This window comes from Juglans microcarpa x Juglans regia, chromosome 1S (assembly GCF_004785595.1).
Source record: "Juglans microcarpa x Juglans regia isolate MS1-56 chromosome 1S, Jm3101_v1.0, whole genome shotgun sequence".
NCBI lineage: Eukaryota > Viridiplantae > Streptophyta > Magnoliopsida > Fagales > Juglandaceae > Juglans > Juglans microcarpa x Juglans regia.
The window spans coordinates 4765905-4773216 of NC_054595.1; positions in this window are offsets into that span (position 1 = coordinate 4765905).

A 7312-nucleotide genomic window follows, 5' to 3' on the forward strand; every position below is an offset into this window, starting at 1 on the left:
CGGTATTCGGTAAATGCCATTTGTGAATTTAATACGAATTAAACGCCAAATTAAATGGTTAAGGACTTCGATATTATCAGGTTCCAAGTGACCCGGGTTTCATATTAAAAAAAGAAAAATTATTTACATCAGCCGCCGTAGCCGCAGCACACCGTGTTGAGGAAAAAAAAAATCACGTTGGGTGTGCAAAGAGTGCAGCTGATGTATATCATTGCTCTAAAAAAAACTAATCCCAGCATCAAAACGGCGCAGTTTTAGTAAACTATAAGCGACGTCGTTTTATGCTTGAGGGTTAAAATCACTTCCCCATACGTCCGATCTCTCTTCTCTCTCTCTCTCTGTTGGAGCTTTTATAACTAATGGATTCTTGCAACTCTTCCTCTGCTGATTGAAGCTCCGTTGCCTCGTGGTCATCGTCTTCATCAATCTGTGTCGCTCCGTCGTTGACGTCAAGAACCCAAGATTTGTTCTCTGCATTTTATTTCGATTTGGGTCTGTTTTGTTCTCTGTGCCGCCTACTATTTTGTTCTAAAATTTCAATTTCTTTCCTAAACAGATTATATGTTTTCTGTACGTATGGGTTCCTAAAAAGATTAGTATTCGTATTCAATCTTAAGCAACAATATTTATGTGCTCTTTCCCTATATATAAACCATGACTTATTTTGGCCAGCTTGTATAGTTACAAGTTAATTTTATATTAGGCAAATTTCTTTCCCATCTGTTATGCTAATCAAACTATTATTTTCAGCATTTTCATTTTTAAGTCTTAACATGTACGTTTGACTGTGATTGGCGTTTGGGCAACTGAGTGAGGTTTAATTTATTAGTTAATGGAGGTCGAAGTAATATATTATTCCATGACTGAGGGACCCGACTTGAAATGGGTTGTGAAAAAACTGTGTTTGAGGAGATTAAGCCAAACTATGGGGTTTTTTTTTTTTCTTTTTTGTTAGGGTTTGTTTCATCCGGATGAATTTTGGAGAACTAGCTCTGTTTCTGCAGCTGATATTGCAAGAAAAATGTGTGCCGAGGAATATTATTGATCATCGTGATTATGCACAGAACTTTAACCCTCGCGCAAGATTGATATGGTTATTATAATTAGGTTCAAATCTGAGTGAGACAACTCAACAACTTTAGGAGGGTCATTTGAGCAGTAAGTAATTTATGGATTGTTATAACTTTTTTTTTTTTTAATTTTATTTTTATATCAAGAACTCGTTTTATTCAAAACAACCACACTTACATCATAGAATTAGACCAAATAATTTGTGAAATACAATTAGGATATGAATCCCACCAAACTATCAAGTCATCAAGATGTCAGGCATGTTTTACCATTTTGTGAGCTGCTTCATTAGCCATGCATCCAGTATGTTGGATTATGCATTTCGGGATCAACTGCATCAGATTCTTTATCTCATAAACCAGGTTGCCCAACAAAGACATGTAGTCTCCATCTGCAAGTAACTCATTAACCATAAGTAGAGAATTACTTCCAATGAGTAGCTCATGTATGCCCAAAGGGATGCTCAATTGTAAACCTCCCAAGATAGCAATCAGTACAATCTCCATTGGATCATTCATCTCATTTTCTTTTTCACTAGCAGATAAGATGATCCCACCCCTATCATCTCTTAGGATAATCCCCACTCTTGCTCTTCATTGATCATGTAATATAGCCCCATCAACATTCAGTTTCACCGCCCTTGAAGAAGGAGGCAGCCAACTGCAACTTGACAACTTTTTCTGCTTTTGATGTTCTTGAGCTTCCTTATGAGCTTGAGATATGGGCAGAGCATACTTTACAACTTGCCCAAGCTGTAATATTTTATCTTTATACATTTTTTTATTCCTTCTATACCACATACCCCAGGCTATAAGAAAAAACTTGTCCACATCTCCAATACTCCCCCTGAGAATAACCTTCTTTGCAAGGTGTACAAAGTCTTCTTTCTCTTTAGATGCCAATAAATAACTGAATTGTTGTTGCCAACAATCTCTTATGGAAGGGCTGTAAAAGAGTTCATGATTCACATCTTCCTCCTCCTCATTACACCACTTCACAAAGTTGAATCTCATCTTTGCTGGCCCTCCATGCAAACACTTTCACTCTACTTGGTACCTTCATTTTCCATATCCTCTTCCATACCTTCCTCTGTTCCTTAGCATCTGAGCTTTCGCCAACCTGCCTGGATTGTCTAGGTTTATGAAAAAATCTATATGCGCTTTTGACACTATAAATCTCATTCTTTTCATGTTCCCCATTAGAAAAGCTTGTTTACTTTCAGAGCTGATCATAATCTTCAAACCTTCTGCTGCTTCTCAAGGTTTTAAGATTCTTTTGACTTTATCCACATCCCACCACTTTGTGGCATCATCGATAAGGCTTGCCACTGTTGCATTATCTTGATATGTAGGTGCAGTGGAATTATTTGGTAAGTTTATAATATGGCAGCCAGAAATTTGTCCAAATGTTAATAGATTTCTCATACCCCCACTCTCAGCCTCCATCCTTGCATCAAACTCTTTTTTGCCTCCCATTTATCTCTCCATACATAATAAGGTGTTGCACCTAATGATGACTCACTGAAATTGGAATTTGGAAAATACTTAGCCTTAAAAACTTTATGCAGCAAAGTAGTGTCTTATTTTAAGATCCTCCCTACCTGCTTGGGTAGTAGAGCCATATTGAAGGTCTGCAAGTCCTTGAACCCCATCCCTTCATTTGTTTTTTACTCACCCATCGAATTTTGTTCTCATCCTTCTTTTGACCCCACTAGAATTTTGCATCATATTTTCCAGTTCAGTACATAGGGTTCTAGGGAATTTGAAGCAGCTCATCGTGTATATTGGAATGGACAATGCCACAACCTTGATTAGAACTTCCTTAAATGAGATGTATAGAGATTCTTTGAGAGCATCTTCATTAGATTAGACATTTACTATCAAAGTAAAAAATATGCCTAATATTACATAAAAACACTTGCATTGGATTAGGCAAGTCCAAATAAAATTGACTTTGAGCTACAGTGTTTCGCACCCTTGGGTCATATTTGACTTGTTATTGTAGTTCGACCATATCATATTTTATTCTTTTATTTTGCATTACCAATGGTTAGACCCTCTCTGTCTTCTCTCGAATTTCTCTCTTTTCCCTTCTCTTCCCTCTCGAGCCTTCCATTTCTTGGCATTTTCTCTCTGTCTCTCTTCCATTTTAGGTTTTGCGTGGAAGATGATTCATTTGTGCATTATGTGATGTATTTGAATAGAAATGAATGAGCGGTGTTTTAATAACAGGGAGCGTACTGCAAAAGACATCTGGAAATTTTTTATGTTTACCTTGCTTTAATGGGTGTCAACTATTTTACTTAATTTAGGGACTGTTCATGAATTTTTGTTTCCATTTCCTAATCTTAGAATGTAATTAGATGTATCTGTTGTATACTTCCTGTCTACATGGGTTTCACCTATTGCATTCGATGAATAAAATTTTATTACTTATAAAAAAAAAAAAATCAAGTTTTGCTCCTTAGTCCTAGTGGAGTTTGTGTGAATTCCTTAATGTTTTTCTTGGCTCAAGAATATTTGAGAGCTTATTTTCCTCTCTTGCTTTCGGTTTCCTTTGCATGAACACTATTCGACACTCATCTTCTGGGGGCGAAAATCGACATCGATGATCTCTAAATTCATGCAGCACCACCCATATTAGGTTTTTGTCCTAGAGTGCCTCCGCGTCACATATCTATTTCAATTCGAAGCTAGGGTAAAATTCTGAGAAATGATATTTGCAATCGTGAAGTATGCAAGCGCTGCACAATCTTTTTGAAGAAAATGAATAAATACAAGACCTACATGAAAAAATTAATTTTTTAATAATGGATCTCACTTTTTTTCAAAATGATTACATAGTACTTGCGCACTCCACGACTGTATGTAGCATTACTCTAAAATTCTTTTTTTTTTGATAGATAATCAAGAAATTTTATTCATAGAAATAGGCAAAACCTAGGTACACAGGTAGTATACATGAGAAGCACCTAGCTAGAGGTTACAATCGAAAGTAGAAGGTCATGGACTTTTAGTCCGTTACAAACTATGACCCCCGCCCATAAAAACAATGACTTAAAAAAGAAAGTTTTTAGTTCATCCGTTGTTGTGATCTTCGAAACTTCTAGCATTTCTCTCCCTCCAAATACACCAATACATACAAATAGGAACCATTCACCAAATGACCACCACCTGTGAGTTACCATGAAGGTCTCTCCAACTTGTGAGGAAATCCACTAATCTAAGAGGCATGGCCCATGACAATTCGATTCTCGTGAAAAAATCATCCCACATGATCCTAGCCACCTCACAGTGTAAAAGCAAATGATCTACTGATTCTTCATGGTTCTTACAATACAACACCAATCCAGTATAGTTAAGATCTTGTCCAGTGATGTTGTCCAAACAAAAAAAACCACTTTTGAAGAAGCTTTTGTCTACCATATACTCTTCCATGAGAATATGGTCATCTCAAAACTTGTTAGAACTTGGTAAAATGATCTAATAATGAAATTACCTTTCTTGGAATGACTCCATAAGGCCCCCATTTCGTGTTGGTATCTCCACAACCATTTACCCAATAGGGTTTGATTGAATTTTGTCAAGTGGTGAATCTCCAATCCTCTAGAAATTGGAGTACGAACCGTTGACCAATTAACTAGATGAAATTTGAACTCTTCCCCTAATCCACTCCACAAGAAATCCTTTTGTTACTTCTCAATGCGGTTAGCTACCTTTGCGGGAAGCGGGAATAAGGACCAAAAGTATGTGGGTAAGTTTGAAAGAGTGCGTTTAATCAAAGTCAACCTAGCACCTTTCGACAAGTATAACCTCTTCTAAGAAGTCAATCTGCACTCCACCTTTTCAACCACGCCATTCCAAGTCCTTTCAAATTTAAAAGAAGCACCCCATGGTAAGCCAAGATACTTTAGAGGCAGAGATGATACCTTGCAACCCAAGAGTGAAGCTAAATTCTCTGCTTCATGGACAACCCTCACTGGCTAGTATTCAGACTTTGAAAGGTTAATTCTCAAGCCTGATGCAACTTCAAGACAAATGAGTAGAGCCTTCAAAGATTGAATGTGCCCAAGACGTGCACCACAAAAGATGAGTGTCATCGGCAAATAGTAGATGAGAAATGTTAAGATTGTCATTCCCCACTGAAAACTATAGAGTAGCCCACCGTCCACTAAGCCCTCAATCATTTTACTAAGAGCTTCCATGACAAATAAAAATGTAAAGGAGAAAGCAAATCCCTCTGTCTCAAGTCACGAGAGGAGTTGAAGAAACCCACCAGTGAACCATTCACCAAGATAGATAATCGAATTGAAAAGATTCAAAATTCTACCCATTTATGCCATTTTCCCCCAAAGCCACATCTTGCAAGTAGATAAAGTAAGAATTGCCATTTTTTATTTTATTTTTTATAAAAGTAAGAACTGCCAGTTGACGTGCTCATATGATTTCTCTATGTCTAATTTTCAAAGCAACCCAAGTTCTCTAGATTTAAGATGTTCGTCCAAACTCATTTGCAATAAGGACCGAATCATTTGTCTTCATTTCACAAATACAATTTGTGGCTTCGAAATTAGCTTTTCCACTACTGAGCTCAATCTATTTGCTAGCATTTTGGACAAAATCTTATACACCATATTCACAAGACTAATGGGGCGATAGTCTTTAACATCCACAAACTCCCATCTTTTTAGGAATGAGTGCTAAAAAGGTAGCATTAAGATTGCATAAGATCTTCCTTAATCACCTCCCAACAAACTTGGAAGAAGCCTATGGTAAACATGTCCGGATTGGGAGCCTTATGTAACACCCCGTTCCCGTAGGATAGAGATGTTACTAACATTTAGAACATAATGCTAGGTGAAGAGATTCGAATTTTGAAATACCTCATTTATTGAAACATCAACTAAACTGAATATAACTATTTTTGAAACATGAAACTAAAAACATAACGTAAAAACATAACTAAACTAATTCTTGTGTAAATAACATTTATTCTTTTCTAAATCTTTACACTAGATCTATTCCTGACCCTCTAACTCTGCATTCTCATACTCATCATCTGTGACAATTAAACATAGAAGAAAATAGAGAAATAAAAAAATGAGTCGAATACTCAGTAAATAGCACATCATACCGTAAAATACATCTTAGCCTAGCATAAACTTAATTTTTGAAAGACTTTTCATAATATATATATATATTATCACAGATTCACAATCATACCGTGCACATAACTTAATTTAACATATGCTTAATCTCTGAAAAACTTTACATTCATATACTATCACAGATTCACATATCATATCTATTCATCGTTAACATGAGCGGAATCATACATAACCATGGTAACCATGTAACGTGAATGCATAAATGACTGACTTCATACATTTTCTAACAAACATACATAACTTATTTATTTTTTCTTTCATTTATCATATAGTGAACCACGTTTAGGTCCGTGGCACCGTCTTAACATAACTTGTAGTGAACACGCTTAGATCTGTATCATCTTTAACATCTTATTTTTCTTAATGCATGATAAGTTTGCTGGACTTCCTAAACTTTTATAGCATGACATATACTTGTACATATCATAACATAACATGACATGGTATAATGTGATCTGAACATAGACATTTCATGGCATACATGATCTGAGAACTACATGAACATTAAATTACTTATACGATCTAAGTACTTCATGACGTTACATTGTATGGCATACAAGTGATTCTCATGACATATCATCCATCAAATCACAATCCATAATAGCATAACATACATAAGCTCACTTACATGCATATCATTATAATTCATCGAAAATCATGAAAGGGATCTATCCTTAACTTAGCTCATAGCGTAGCGTAGACAAACATCATATTTTCATATACAATTAGAACATTTACAGTACACATGCAATTATATGATCATACTAATTACCTCCTAGCGTTGTTTCTTAATTTCCAACTTGTAGCGCGTTACTTATATACTTATAGGAGGTACTAGATGTTACTAATTTCCTAGCAAAACGTACCGTAATACTCTACGTATTAAATACGTATCATGGAATTTAACTAAAATAGTAGGCTCCATGATATCCTTTAAAATCGTTTAAATAACTTTTATAACAATTGTTTCTATAGGCTCTTAATTATTCAAGTAGATGACGCCCATGTAAAAGTAATGTTTTTATGAATAAATAACCAGCCCAATAAAATGACTAAAACATGTTTTTGTAAAGC